Source organism: Rhea pennata, unplaced genomic scaffold (assembly GCF_028389875.1).
Source record: "Rhea pennata isolate bPtePen1 unplaced genomic scaffold, bPtePen1.pri scaffold_40, whole genome shotgun sequence".
NCBI lineage: Eukaryota > Metazoa > Chordata > Aves > Rheiformes > Rheidae > Rhea > Rhea pennata.
In genome coordinates, this window is record NW_026907681.1 from 2,260,276 (window position 1) to 2,276,171 (window position 15,896).

The 15,896-nt window shown below is 48.1% G+C and overlaps 1 pseudogene; it reads left to right on the forward strand.

The window, feature by feature from the left end:
* LOC134154768 (DNA polymerase epsilon catalytic subunit A-like) overlaps positions 1-15,896 on the forward strand; it is a 41,980-nt pseudogene that overhangs the window by 13,671 nt on the left and 12,413 nt on the right.

The window sequence follows — 15,896 nt, forward strand, 5'->3', positions numbered from 1 at the left end:
CCATGTACGTGCAGCTCCGCGCTGACTCTGTCCTGGGGTCTCTGCTGGCAGCTCCACACATCTCTGTAACCCGCCATCCTCTCCATTCCTCTTCCCAAGGCCCACCTCACCTCAGGGCAGGCCTCTGAGGTCCCAGGAGCCCTGAGACGCTTCTCATGCCCACCGGGGCACACCAGCGCTGCCCAGTTCATTTCCTCTGGAAAAGGTGCTGGAAGCCATCAAGGACTTGTACCTACTGAAACCTATGAAGAAAAGGAAAGTTAATAACCAAAAAATAAGCATAAAGTATACACTCAAATGGATCAGGCCTGATGACATTTTGATCAAATTACCCAAAGCCATTTCAACAGCAACACACATTTTTCTTGCTATCAGCAAAACGTACTCTGTGGCATTTTGAAAGGGAGTGGGTTTTCAAAGAGCTAAGATCTAAGTTTTCTGTGGGTCCAGAAATAAGTTTTCAAAATCTTGAGTTTTACGTGTTGGGAAAAAACTGAGCAATGAGGTTCACAGGGATTGTCACTGTAGAGATAGAAAAAGTCCAACTGTGAAGCCTCAAAAAAAAAAAAAAAAAAAAAAAAAAAAAAAATTCCCAGACCACTCTTAGACAAACTTAGAAGCTATCATATCAAGAGTATTACAAAGTTGAAAGAGCTGTTATTTGTAAACCTACAGGTCTTTGAACTAAAGGCATAGCCTATTAGTATGTATTATTAACATAACTGAAAAAAGAAAAACAAAATCACAACAATGATTTTGGACAGTTTCAGAGGCCATTTTTAAACCAGAGTTAATGATTTCTGCTCTCCTGTTACATAGGGCTCAATAAAACTATAAAGATTTGACAGGTTAAGAGAATAAACATTGCAATGAAGTGAGCTATCCCCAGCTTAGCTATAAACATTCAATATTTCCTCTGAGAAAGGATAAAGTAAACTAAAAATAATACGAAACAAACAGGAATGGAGAATTTTTAAGATTTTTGCTAATTTTGATCTTTTAACTTATGTTTTCCAGAGATACTATGTAACTCAATGTACTCATTCTCCAAGTCCTCAAGAATTTGAATTTGTCATAATCACTAATAGAAAACTGAGCTGTTTTCACAAACCAAGGTATACACTGACTCTTCCACGCTATTCATCTTTCTACTCCTGTGGTCAAGTACCTTGCAGTGATTATCGCTTATTTGTTCAAGCGGTGAGGAAATATTAACTATCACAAGTTCTCAGCAGAGACTGGACAATAATTATCAACAGATGGCTGGCAGTACAGTTTGGGGAGAGAGAAAGAAAGTGCCCTTCCTTCCAAAACATCCCCCACTGAGAAGTCCTCAGCAACTCAATGGTCACAGTTTTGGTTAAAATCAGATTTATGTTAACTACCTGTTTTCTCCCCACATTTTTCTTTAATATTTGCTTATTTAACTATAATGAGGAAGCACAAACCCTGCACATCCCATCTATCTTATAATGATGACATTCATATCTGGAAAAAAAAAATCAACTTTGGTAATTTACACTCTTATTAAAATAATACTAGTATTGGGTCATTAGAAAGGATCCAGTTCAAGAAGTTCAACTGAATACAAACAAGGAAATTCAAAAAAACAGTGTGCTCCCCCTAGTTTATTTACAAGAGCCTTAGCAGCGGCCAACACAGAAGAGGCTTGCTTTAGTAGCGGGGGCTGTGCCCAAGGGGCCGCTGACAGAGCACAGCCTGGGCAAAAGGCAGCGGTGCTTCCTACGTGCTCCCAACACCGCCCGAGCACCACGGAAGGACAACGCAATCCGGGCTGCTCAAGCTGGCAGTGCCGGCTCGCAGCTGGCTGGGGCCCAGAAAGAAACTTCCCAGGAGCCTCCCGATTTCCACACTGCATATGCTTAAAACCCCAAACACACGGTTCGTACAGCCGTGCAGAAAGCGCTTCCTGTGCACGACCTCCACAGTGCAGTTTTCCGACGTCTGAGAGATTTTTTTTAGGGTCCCTGCAGAGCACCTGCCCCTCTTTTCTTCTCCCAGGCAGTGACTCCACAGACTGACCGCAGTGCTGCTTGCTGTTTCACTGCAAGCCAGCCAGCTTCAGCGGCCAGCTCCCTCCCGCGCCCTGAACGGCCGGACGGCACCTCAGCGAGACGGGGCGGGCCAGGCTCGCCGAGCCCATGCCAGGCCTGCTCCGCGCAGCCCGCCAGGGCTTCAGCCCGCCCCGCCAAAGCGCAGCAAGGACGGAGCTCGCACGCTGCGCCTCGGCCCCCGACGGCTCCCCGCAGCCCGTCCGGCCTCCAGGCAGGAAGACTCGCACGGCCCAAGGAGCCCGGCACGCGCCTCAAGGCCGGCCAGGGCTCCTCGGGGGCGCAGCCGGCTCCCAGCTCCCTCGCAGCCGGAGGGCTACCTGGAGAGGCGGCCAAGATGGCGGCGCCGGTCCGCAACTGCCCCCGTGACGGCGCCGCTTCGGGAGCAGCAGCCGCTTCCCGCGCAGCGCCGCCGCCCCACGACAGGCCGCACCGCGCCGGGCTGGGCCGGGTCGGGCCGCGCCGGGCGCCGCCGCGCAGGCGCGTGCGTGGCAGCGGCAGCCGGGGCGGGGGCGGGGCCTGCCCGGGAAGGTGCCGCGAGGGGCGTGGCCAGCGCAGCCGCCCTGCTGCGGGGCAGAGGTCGAGGAAGAGAGCGACCATTGGCTGCGGTGCCGCTCTCTGATTGGTGCTCTTCCTGGGGAGGCGGGGCTGGCAGGCTTCCCGCTCGCGGGAGGTGGGGGCAGCGCGCGGGGCTGCTCCGGCCGCGGCGGGATGGTGCTGCGGGGCGGCGCGGAGCCGGGCGGCGGCGGCGGCTGGGGGGGGCAGTGAGCACTGGGGCCAGGCGGCAGCGGGAGGTGTGTGTGTGTGGGGAGGGGGTGGTGGGTTGCGTGGGGGACTGGGCGGCGGCTGGCGGCGCGGCGTCCTGCAGGGACGATGGCTCCTCGCTGTCCTCCCTCAAGCGCCTGGAGCGCTCGCAGCGCACGGAGCGGCTGGACACACTGTTCGGCTTCGAGCGGCCCACGGAGCGTGGCGAGCGCACGGGCTGGCTCATCAACATGCTCCCGGTAGGACTGGGCCGGGGGGGGATGTCACCGGCGGGGGGTGTCACCCACAGGCACCTGGTAGGACTAGGGGGGACAACGATGGGGGGGTCACCGACATGCACCTTGTAGGACGGGGGGCGAATGTCACCGACGGGAGGGGGAGATGTCTCCGACAGGCACCTGGTAGGACCTGGGCGGGACGGGGGGGAGATGTCACCGACAGGCACCCGGTAGGACCTGGGTGTGAGGGGAGGTGTCACCAATAGACACCCAGTAGGACTGGGGCAGGGGAGGTGTCACTGACAGGCACCCAGTAGGACTGGGGTGGGAGGGGGCGGGGGGGGGTCGTGTGTCGTAACAGGCCATGTGCATGTGCAGACGGAGGTGCTGGGCGAGGACCGGCGGCTGGTGAGCGCTGTGGACTACTTCATCCCGGAGGATGGGACCTGCTTCGAGGTGCATCCCGTTCCTCCAGCGCAGCGCTGGTGCCCGGGCTGGGCGTCCTGCCTGCCCCCACCGGTTTGGCTGTTCTGGGCCCCAGGCATCACCCACAAGGCAGCAGCGCTGTCTGCCCTACGCTGGGTCCACCTGGGACCCTTGGGGGCCAAGGTGGGTGCTGCAGAGATGCAGGGATGTGTGCGTGGCGCACAAATGCCAGCAACGCGCAGCAAGGGCACCGCGGTGCCCGTTGCTTCCGTTGGGAACCGTTGGGTTGGTTTCTCACCTTGGCTGCGGGGTCGCGCAATGTTCACTGGTTTTGATTTCTCCTGGGTGGCCCTGCCCTATAAGCCGTATTTCTACATCGCTACCCAGAAGGCGAGTATGGACTTGGAAGCTGCGCACTGGCAAGCGGGGTCTTGAGTAAACTAGTGGCCGAGGTCCCAGAGACAAGGGCAGGTTTGACTTGAAGGGTCCCCCAGTCAGCTGAGAGGCCTTGTGACTGACCATCTTCTTGGGTTGGTAGGAGAAAAATACAGCTCCAGTGCTTCTGTTGGTGGTTTTGTCAGAGCTGTTAGAGAAGACCTGAGATGGGAAGCAGCTGTATCAGTATGGTGGCTCCACTAAGGTTTCTTAGAGGGAGGTTGGTTTGTTATGTGATGAATTATCCCTTCAAGGAGCTGTCATATTTTTCCTGTTCTTTTTTTGTCCTAAAATTGATCTCTGGAGCCTATTTCACTTCTTCTAAGCCCAAACAGGGGTAAATTTCCCCTCTCATCTCGTCTTGATCCTGCTCGTGCTGCAAAACTGGGTTTGTTCTGACGGTGCTGTGAATTGACGATCAAAGAGAGCCCCAGTGTGAAGGAACAGATTTCCAGACGGCCAGGATTTCAGGACAGCCTCGTGTCCTCCCCTCACAATTGAGGACACTAGTGCCAGAACCTCTTGTGAGCTTGTCTTCTCCTCTGGAGAAGTGTCTGGCTTTGTTGCTCATTCTCCAGTTTCTTTGCAGGGCTGTGAACGAGAAGTGTCATCCTTCCTCTCCAAGAAGTTTCAAGGGAACATTTCAAAGCTGGAAACTGTCCCCAAAGAAGATTTGGATCTGGTCAGTATTCCTCTGCCTGCTGTACTATTGAATAACTAATCTTTCTTTCTTTCTTTCTTTCTTTCTTTCGAGCTCAAGTGGAGTAGAAAGGGGCTAAGCAGTAAAGGGAAGCAGTATGCTTACCTTTAATCTTCAAGCACTGTTTGCATTGCATATCATGAATAGGCTAATTATTGCTTATTGATAGTAATTGCTTGTTATAGTTATAGTAAATAAAATATATGTTCTGCTCCAGCACATAGTCTTTTTCACAGGATGCTCAAGAAACTTCCTGAGCTAGAAATGGTTGGAGATTAAGAGTGTTGTGGCAGAGGGGGATAGTATACATTTACTCTTTCTTGGGTGTGTACTGGTGATTGCGCTTGGAAACAGACAACAAGACAAGATGGCCCTTGGTGTGAACTGGCATAGCTCACATGTTCTTCGCTGTCTTACGTGCTTGCTAGCATCTCTTCTCACTCCTAGTCTTTCCATCCAATTACTACCTCTTCTTTCAACGCTTTCTTACTGTTAGCAGTCTTCCCCTTTCCCTCATTACTCTTTTCCACCCTTAGCTGGCACTGTCTTGTTGCTTTGTAGCCAAATCACTTGGTGGGTCTTAAGCAGAACTACATTAAGTTATCCTTCCACGTGGTGGATGACTTGGTGAAGGTGCGGAAAGAGATCTCTCCTGCTGTGAGGAAAAACAGAGAGCGAGACCAGGCGAGCGATGTCTATACGTCTATGCTGTTAAGGAAAGAGGTCTCCTTAGGATGGTTGGCCCATGGGCTTCTTAGGATTCCCCTAGTCACACAGACTAAAAAGTACAAATGAGAATTCCAATTTTCTCTTTGGTTTCCTACACCTGATGTCTGATTTCAGTTGAACCATTTCAAAGGAAGAGGAATCTAGTGAAGTGAGCACTTCCTGCCCAACTGAGAGGTGTACATCATTTGTTCCAGGTGATTCCTGGGGTGCCCAACTATTCTTAAACTCGTTGTTATGCTTTATAAATCCAATGCCATAAGAAACCTTTATTATAAAGGCATAGAGGTAATAAGTGTTTTTTGCCTGCGCAGTGTTTCCTCACGTGCTGTCAATCCTGATGACTCTCTTTCTCGAAGGGGGTTGTTGCATTAAAGAGAAGCTTTTGTTATTCCGTTCTCTCCTGTTAATGAATTTTGCTGTTTGGTTATCAGTGGGTACCACTGTTGCTACCTTGTCTCCTACAGTCAAGCCTGCTGGGTCTGAGATGTGCATAAACCTACTTAGGTAAATTAGTTGTTAATCTAATGAGAACTGCTCGTTAAATCATATTCTAAAGCTGATTTGAGTTTAATGTATTTGGTCATATTCAGGATCCGGTTGTTCTCGCCTTTGACATTGAAACTACCAAACTCCCTTTGAAGTTTCCTGATGCAGAGGCAGACCGGATCATGATGATCTTCTATGTGGTTGATGGGCAGGTAATGGAACAACAGTTCTTTTCTTCATGCTTTGGAGCAAAATGCTAGACAGCAAACGAGCATGTCACCTTTGGCGGTCTGGTCCCTGGCTTGCTTTGTTGCTAGTTGCTTGGTCTATATGTAATGGCTGTGGAAATAAAATTGAAGTCTAGTCTGAATGATGCATAAGGATTTCCTCGTTTTGTATGTTGGAGAACCCAGCTAAGGCTACTGGTGCCCCTTTGAGGGGCAGTAGTAATTTGGAGAGTATAGTCCTTAAGTTGTCTCCCTTTTGGCATCCTTAGTTGATTGTAAGCAATTGTTCAGAAGGTGACCTCCAAAGAGCCGTTCCCACTTGACAAAAGCTCTAGCTATCAAGCTGTGCAAGGATTATCGCATCGATGGAAGACTATTTCATCCTTTAGGCAGTGTGTTCCGGTTGTTCAGGAACCTGTCCCTGGTGTAGCAGGGATCTGAGTCCTCAGTAACTCTTCCTTTGTCAACTCTCTAGGGCTATCTGATCACAAACAAGGAGATTGTCTGTGAGGATATTGAGGACTTTGAATTTACTCTGAAGCCGGAGTGTGAGGGTCCATTCTGTGTCTAATGAACCAGATGAGGTAAGTAGGTTCTACTTGGGAAATCAGGCTGCTTTTTATCTGCCTTGGTCTCTTGTAGGCCAAAGAGAGCTTATCACCCAATAGAGTGTATCTTTGGGGAGCACAGCGGACAGTCACGGTGCTGGTGATGCTTTCATTTCATGGTGTGATGATGAGGCAGATCGGGTTCTAGCTAGGTCAAGAGCAGAGGGGAAGGACTGCATCAATAGTATTATATCCAGTGCCTGCCTGCAGGAGGTGAATTTGCTGAGTGTTTGTGTTTGTGGGGGAGATGTTTTTTGTTTTGAGTTTTTTTTAATCCTCTGTTGCATACTAGGCTCATTTAATGCAGAGGCGGTTTGAACATGTCCAGGAGACCAAACCTACTATCATTGTCACATACGATGGAGACTTCTTTGACTGGTAAGATCAGGAATGAAAACTAACCTGGTTTCTAAAAGGAAATGTTGTCTAGGCCATGAGGTGAGATTGGGTACCAGCCTGTATGTCCTTTGTCTGGAGGTCACATAGCGGCCACATGCGTTCTTATCTACGCAGACTATCCAGCCAGTTTGGGAACCTGTTTACATCCTGATTATGTGCTCTTTATCTGGAGTGCTGGGCTGAGTCTTGGATTGCCAGCCTGCAGAGGACTGTCGAAGAGGGGGAGGTGGAATTCAGAACTTTTTTTTTTTTTTTTTCCCTGAGCAGAGCTATGTTTACTGGCTTTGAAATACGAACTTCTATAGAGTCCCATCAATTGGTCCAGGGATTGCTGAGCTACTTCTAGATTGTTGTTGATTTGGCAATGTTTGTACACTGATGACCTCAGTAACTGGAGAACAGGCAAAGTGTCAAAAGAGAACTGCAGAACAATAGGGAGACCAGAGCAGCCAAGCCTTCGGGGAGCGAGGGAAACTCGATCATAATGTTCTGCCTCCTGGTATAGGATGTAAGCAAGCAGCTTCCTTCTTGCAGTAGCTCTGCCCTACAGGGAGTTTTCCCTGTGGCCAGCTCTCACGGGTAAGGTCTGGAGCAAAGGAGAATTCACAAGAAAAATTCCTCATTAAGTAGCTTACAAGAAAGCAGTTCTGAAACCCTTGGGGTGGGGATGGGGTGGAGGAAAGGGACTGCTTTGTTTCTTCTCTTCTGCATTGTCTCTCTCCTCAGGCCTTTTGTGGAAGCAAGAGCAGCAGCTCATGGAATTAATATGTATCAGGAGATTGGATTTCAGAAGGGCAGCCAGGGAGAGTACAAAGCCCCGCAGTGCATCCACATGGATTGTCTGAGGTACCGAATGCTGTGTCTGTACCGTATAACTGCATCTTTATCTGTTAAATTTGTATAAAATGCCTACAGTTGATGTATTTGAATACTGTCCCTTTTCCATCTCTGTGCACTGCTATCATGAGTTACATCTTACTAGGAAAGGACTAGCACCCCCATCTTTGGTTGTGCTGCTTCTACTCGGTACTCCGTTGTGTGCCATTATGTACAGAAGTTACGTCTTGCCCACACTAGCCTGAACGACTAACTGTGTTTATACAGTCTGCTGGTGGCTGTCATTGGGAGTTTGAGAACTGTCCTGGATAGCAGGTAAAAGGACAGGATAAGACCAAACCGTTGTAGTGGGCACAGGGCCATATTCTAACCCAACAGCCTGCCTAGCACAGAGAGGAAAAGAAAGGGTGCGTGTGTGTGTGTGTGTGTGTACAGGAGAGGGCTGTCTGTCTTGGCAGTTGTGACTTGAATGTTTTTTCACATTGGACCAGTGTCCAGACTCTGGAAAACAACTGCCTCTCTTTGCAGTCCTGCTGATACCTCCTCCTGTGTTTAAACGTTTATCTTTGAAGTCTCTGAAGTATGAGGGTTGAGAAAAATCTGAGCAATAGAAATGATTTGAATAGCAGAATTTGTACGAGTCAGAATTTAAGAGCATGGGTAGATATGCAGACTGTCTAAAGCTGTGCAGCTTCTTATTCCACTGCACTTGGATGTTCTGCTCTCACCTTTCCCTGTTAGAGTAATGCAGATCTTTTTGTACGTAGCAGCCCTTTCTGAAGTGCAGGGCTGTCTCTTCGTAGACTGGCATTTTCATTATTCTGTCTAGGTGGGTGAAGAGAGAGAGTTACCTGCCAGTGGGAAGTCACAACCTGAAACCAGCAGCGAAAGCAAAACTGGGTTATGATGCAGTGGAGCTGGACCCTGAAGAGATGTGCCGGACGGCTACAGAGGAGCCTCAGGTGTTCCCACCCTGTGCTGTATCTCTGGGCATCTGCAGTATTAGTGAACCTTTGAGTTAGAGCTTTGTGAAATCCTTTAAGTTAATGCAGTGTCTTTGAGAAGTTGTCAGTGTATCTTGCTGAATTTCAGACACCTGAAAGAACTTAAGCTTAGGGAAGAATAGAATTTCCTTGATGTGTTTCTGGCATTGGCGTTGCACTGTATATTTGTGTTATTTACACTTCTGCAAAACGGTAGTACTCGGGGCATTGCAACGGAGCAATAGAACTAATTTCTACAGTTTGGATAGTTTTTCCCAAGGAAAGGAGGGAAAGTAGTCTCCAAATGCGCTTCCTTTCTGCAGTACAGCAGTCATAGCTGTTTTTCCGTAGACCAGTTATGGGTAGCCTAAGTGAAGGAGTTGGTTTTGTTTCCTTACTGTGCTCCTTCTTGCCTTGGGCTTCAATACTGCCTGAATAAACACATCATGTTGGGCACCAAATCAGACATTTAAGTTCAATGATGTGGTGATAAGGCCAGCCTAATTCCAGCAGCACCCTTAACAGCGCTTCTTTCTAAGTCCAGTTTTTGATGTCTGTCTTTTACAGGTGTTAAGAAAAGGTTCTGGGACAGTGTGTGAGGCATTGCTGATGGTTCAGGCCTATCACGCCAACATCATCTTCCGCAACAAGCAGGAGCAGGAGTTCAGCAAACTTACAGATGATGGCCACGTGCTGGAATCGGAGACGTATGTAGGAGGCCAGGTGGAAGCTCTGGAACCTGGGGTTTTTCGCAGTGACATCCCTTGCCGCTTTAAAAAGGTAAGGACACAATCAAGGTGTTGTGACAGAGGCTTTAAAATGGTAATGCAATGATGCTCTTTCTCTTCTTTCTGGAGAACATGGCAGTAGGGAATAACCCTCCAACTGGAATTACCATCCTCTGTTCTTTTGGGGGATACCCAATAGCAATACCTGTTATAAAACTGATACCTAATTTATGGCTTGAGTGTATGAACCTGCTTAGAGTTCAGGTGGGAGGGGTTGGAGAAGTTGCTCTTCATGACCTCAGACTGGCTATTGGGTAAAGACAGTGTTACAGCAAGGAGAGTGGTTCATTGCTTTTGTGTGGGTTTGTTTACTTTGTTTATTGGTTGGTTGAGGGTTTTTTTTTGGTTTTTGGTTTTCTTTGAGCGAGTGGTTGTTGGCAGAGATGACTCTGTTTTTGTCTCATCAGGATTATATCTTTGTCCTTCTCCCACTCAAGCCAAGCTTCTTTTGGCCTCTTTTACCTGTTTCTGGTTGGTGCTACTGTCTAGATTGTAAGTTTTAGAGGCAACTTCTCTCTTTGCTGTGTGATACACCATACCTCAGTGCTGCTTGTTTTAGTGGCCTTAATCTCGTGAATGATCTTAAGGGAACGTGCACTGTGAATTTAGAAGGACCTTAAATCTAAATCCTTGGCCCCTTAGAGCCTTAGATATGTGAGCAGCTGACTGCTAGGTCAGCCCCATAAGTGTTGCACTCTGGAACATGCATGCAATCTTCTCTTCTTGTTAGCTGCCCTATATAGCCTCCTTTGCAGGAGAACTCCAAGGGCCGGGGAGCAGCCACCATCTCTTCTCTGCTTTGTGTTTTGCCCTAGTGCGAGTGGTGTAGACTTTTGTGAGTTGTAGGGTTCTTAGCAGAAAGCCACCGTCCTTCAGTTCTAGAGAGCTCTCAAGTTGGCTGTGGAGGTCAGCCATTTTCTGCCTGCTCACATTGGAGCTGATCAGTGAACGAAGGGGCATTTCAAGATGCCATTCAGCTGACCTGTTTCAGCCATCTGCCCTTCAGATGAGATGAATTGCTCTCTACCCATACTGAGACATGCTCTGCTAAGTAGTGAGCCTGTTTTCAAAGATCGCCGAAGCTACGCTGGAGCATGGATAATCTTGCAGAAGCTGTCACCCCCTGCCCCCCTTCCCTGGGCAGTGTGTGAGGATGGGTGTCAGGGCTAGAAGAGGTCTCGGTATCATTCCTGTATCCTTGCAGAATCCTTCTGCCTTTAACTTCCTGGTGCAGCATGTGGAGAAGACGCTCCGGCATGCTGTCGAAGAGGAAGAAGGTTTGCCATTGGATCAAGTCACCAACTTCCAGGAGGTCTGCTGTCCTGCCTCAGCCTGCAGGGCCAGAGGCATGACTGGGCTTTCCAGGGAGAGCAGAACTGTGAGGGTGGAGTTGCAGCACATTTCTTTAGGCAAGCCTGGGTCCTGTGCACACATATTGGTGTTGTATAACAACTTTCTTCAGCTTTGAGTTCTGCCCCATGTCCATCTGTGCCTTATTTCCCATATTAATAAAGAACTGGCATAGGCTGGAGGCAAGGCTGATTTTTCTCATCCTGAATATGTCTGGTGAGACACCACATGTTAAAGATGCCTGTTTAGACTCATTTTATACTCCATGGAAAGAGACAGGAGAAACTTATCTGTAGACATTTGCAGTGTAGATGAAACCTACCTTGGAGGTCCAAAAGAAAACCTTAAAGATTGGTGGCTAAAGAAGACTCGCCGCTGCCACTCTTCTTAATCCTATTCCTTTAGTTTTTCATACTCTTCCTGTGTTCCCCAGAATCAGTGGCAGGTGTTTCTGTGCATGTCGGAAGTAAAGGACCAAATATAGTGCGTATGTGACTGCATCATTAATTCCTTCTTGTTTGAATTTTACTTTTTTACATCTCCCCGCAGGCTTGTGATGAAATCAAAGTCAAGCTGAATTCCTTGAAGGATGTTCCTAATGGAATTGAATGCCCCCTTATCTACCATTTAGATGTAGGGGCCATGTACCCCAACATCATTCTGACCAACAGGTTGCAGGTGGGTAACCTCAGTCCAGTCAGGAAGGTGTCTTCTGTTTTGTCTTGCAGATGGTCTAGGAGGTCCCTCCGATTTGATCCCCTTAGCGGCAAACAATAAACTTTCTGCCCTGGACAGGGGGATAAAATAAGGCTCGGTTTGAAATCCAGTCAGGCTGTTACAGTTGGCAGGTGTGCAGAGCCGAAAGGTCTGTCCAAGGTAGAGCAATAGCTTTAGCTGGCTTCTTCCAAAGAATAGTCATTGTTTTTGCTGTAACTTGTGTTCTGAAAAGCTTCTAGAAAGGAAAACTTACTGAACGTCACCTCTGTGATGTTCACATTTGTGTTCTTCTAGTACCCAACATCGATTCCTTCTGGCATATGTCACTGGAGACAGTTCTGTTTTCTCTAACATGGGTGTGTCTGACCTGTGTCCAGCCCTCAGCAGTGGTGGATGAGGCCACATGTGCTGCCTGTGACTTGAACAAGCCAGGTGCTAATCGTCAGCGCCGGATGACTTGGCAGTGGAGAGGAGAATTCAGTAAGTGTAATTCTGCTGTCTGCTTTGTCAAGTTCCCTGTTGCATTGCAGCATGGATAGAGCTTGCAGTGTGAGCTGAAGACACAGAGACCACTTCCTGTTCCTCCCCTGGAAAGCTCCTAGTTGCTGTTCCTTTGCAGTGCCTGCAAGCCGCAGCGAGTATCACCGCATCCAGCAACGACTGGAGCCTGAGAAGTTTCCTCCTCTGTATCCAGATGGAGCACCCCGGGCGTTCCACGAGCTTTGCCGTGAAGAGCAGGCCAAGTATGAGAAGAAGCAACTGGCAGGTGAAAATAAATGGCATTATCTGGAGCAGGTTTTTGGTGCCTAGACTACAAACACATCATTAATTACTTGTCTCTCAGGTCTGGGGCTACTTAGTTCTTGCTGGCTCAGACTGAATTTGATCTCAGTTTCATGCTGCAACAGTTTTCCCCTAGGATCCCAACCAATTCCTGTACGTTTTTTGAGGAGGAGGCAAGTGCTGTTTTTTGTCTCAGTGTTTCTCTTTTCTCACGGAGAGTCATGTATTTGAGCTGAGACACATGAAAGGTGATATTTTGTTTGGGGTTTTTTGTTGTTGTTCTTTAATGAGCACTCATTAAGCATGTCAGTGAAACACATGTGTCGATATCCTTTCACTTTTTGCTCCTAAAGTGGTACTGCTCAGCAGAAGCATCTAGCTAGTGGGGGCTCTGAGCAGAGCCTGAATTTGTGGATGAGCCCTCATGGGCAATTTATTTCCCACACACACCTCTGCATCTCTCTAGAGAGGTGCTGTTTCTCCCCATATTAGTATCTTCCTCCCCTTGCCTTTGTAGCAGGTCTGCTTCCTTGCTTTCCTAGGTATGATGTTTATTTGCATTGATGGAATTTTTCTCAGACTGGTGCCTTGAAAGCTTCAGATCTGTGGATCTGTGTGGTTTGCCCGATGCCGTTGTGTTCATCCTTCCCATCCATAGTGGGGCACTGATCTCTGAGAAAGCTTTCTCTGTTTATTCCCTTTACTAGATTATTGCCGCAAGGCTTATGAGCAGATCCACGTCACCAAGGTGGAGGAGCGTGTCACCACCATCTGCCAGCGAGAGAACTCTTTCTATGTAGACAGTGTACGAGCTTTCAGAGACCGTCGCTGTGAGTTCAAGGGGCTGCATGAGGTGCTGGGCTTGAATTTCTGTTTTATTTGTGCTGCCAAAGCTAGAAGGTCCTCACCTCTCACTGAAAACTTGAACCCTAAAGGATCATTTTGCTCAATCTGTATGGTCAGTAAGAAATATTAGCTTTCCTGACAGCTCTGGTGCAAGTGCAGGTTTTTCCCCTGTTGAATCCTAAACAGCTGCTGCCACAGTGGTTCCTAGCTCTCTGATGCAATCACTTTCAGTGCTAGGAAAGAAAACAGCTGGGTTTTTTTTGGCTTTTACTGGATCTAGAAAATCCTCAGCTCAACTATTTTGTGATCTGGTTTGTGTTCAGTGTAGGGTACTTTTCAAAGAGAAAGATGAGACAAGCAGAGAAACAATTGATCTTAGGCTAAGAAGTGATTGATTCTAGGAGAAAGAAGCAGCATGTTCTAGTTCTCAAATGTTTGGAGTCTTGTGGCAGAGGGAGGAGCCTGAAATGTAGTTGCTAATATGTTGAAAGAAATGACAAGACGCTGGGACTCTGTCTCTGGAAGAGTTTAATAAAGAGCCATTTGCTTTGCAGTTATTGCTAGTTCTGTCGTGAATCACGGAGGTGGCTGGGAGGCCTTTTCTGCTGAAATGGTTCTGCTGTTAGTCTCAATCTAATCTCTTGCTGCAAGCATTTAGTTCTTGCCAGCACAATACGTGGTGTGGCAGAATTGATGTAGGATGGCAGTTCTGCTGGGATTAGGTAATTCTAACTATGGGTGTGAGTTACAGTTGATGCTGCAAGACTCTTCCATAATATAGCATAATGCCTGTGCCGAACGCTTCCCCCTCAAATGCAAAAGAAAGAGCAGAAAGAAAGAGGAATTATCTTAATAACTGATACTGTTCTAGGATCACAGTGTCATATTAGGATTGAGGTGGGGGGAATATCTGGCTATTGGTACTGCCTGTAGTGGAATGTAGGGTTGTCCTGACTCTGCCTCTTGCCATCAGGTGTGGAAGAAAAAGCTGTCTGCGGCTGTGGAGACAGGCGATGCCTCTGAAGTGAAGCACTGCAAGAATATGGAAATCCTCTATGACTCCCTGCAGCTGGCACACAAGTGTGTCCTCAATTCTTTCTATGGCTATGTCATGCGTAAAGGGTGAGTCTCACCTGTGGTCATTGCTGGAGTCCTCCAGCAAGGAGCATTGTAAACCAGAGCTGTTCTAGTGAGGCTCTCACCTTCTTAACGTGCTTCCAAAGCACAAGGGGGATGATAGGTGATCCCTGTAACACTTTTTTTTTGTTCCTACTAATGACTTCTTATTTATTAGTCCCCTTAGCAGGGACTTTTGCTAAACAAGGCCCTGTAGCATTGGCAATGGATGGCAGGGTTTGTCTATAGGTGATTCTTCAGGGTGTGTGAAGTATCACAGGGAAGGAAAAGGAAAATGATCTCCTGAGGGCTGCTGTGATTGTCTTTTTTGCCCTGAGACTTTATTTTCTGTACGACCTGATGCGCTTCCCCGCAGCTGTGCTTAAGAGGTAGCACTGCAGCCTTTTGACTGTCCCTCCTCCATTCACAGAGCTTGCTGGTACTCCGTGGAAATGGCTGGGATTGTGTGCTTCACTGGAGCAAATATGATCACACAGGCTAGGGAGCTGATTGAGCAGATTGGGTGAGTATGTGCTGAGCTGAGGAAGAAAGGTTCTCCTGTATGTAGTGTGAGCAGATGGGTAAGGGCAGAATTTGACTGGCAGAGAAGAGGAGCAGTGGGATAGATGTGGGATTAATCAGTGGAAGCTCTGGTGTTCTGGAGATTCAGGTTTCTGACATTGCCATGGCTTATTAATGCAACTGGTGTTGTATGACTAGGACTTCCTTTGCAGAAAGGACACTGCCTCTGCCTGACTTGTGGACAGAGAACAGTTCTTTGGCATATTTTCCAATCTCTTCCTGATGGTGATTTTTTTTCTTCCGTTCTTAGGAGACCTCTAGAACTGGATAGAGATGGGATTTGGTGTGTGCTTCCCAACAGCTTCCCGGAAAACTTTGTCATCGAGTCAACCAACGCAAAGAAGCCGAAGGTGACAATCTGCTACCCAGGTGCCATGCTGAACATCCCCGTGAAGGTGAGTCTGGCATCTGTACCAGCCAGCTGTACAGTCTGGTAAAAACAGTGAAAGGGAAGAAAATGTTTTAGCCTTCTGTAGGCCTGCAAGCCAATCAGGCAGTTCTTGTGAAGGGAGTAGCTCTACTGGCAGTGGAGTATGCATCTTTGTTCTCAGAGTTGGCTTCAGCCCAGAGGACAGCCTGTCTTTTGTCTCTGGTCCCCTGTGTAATGAGCAGGACGTTGGGGCTGACAGCTTTGCTTGCTACACAGCTACTCTCTGCCCTGCACAGCCCATAGCTCAAACTGGCGTTTGAGTGGAAGGAGAGACTCTGATATAGCAGAGAGGGTATAGTGTAAGAGACCAGGGTTGGTGTGTGCTTCTGTACATAGACTGCCAGAAGCAGTAGGAGTCAAATCAACAAGGTCCCATGCTCTGCTTGCTCAGATATTTAT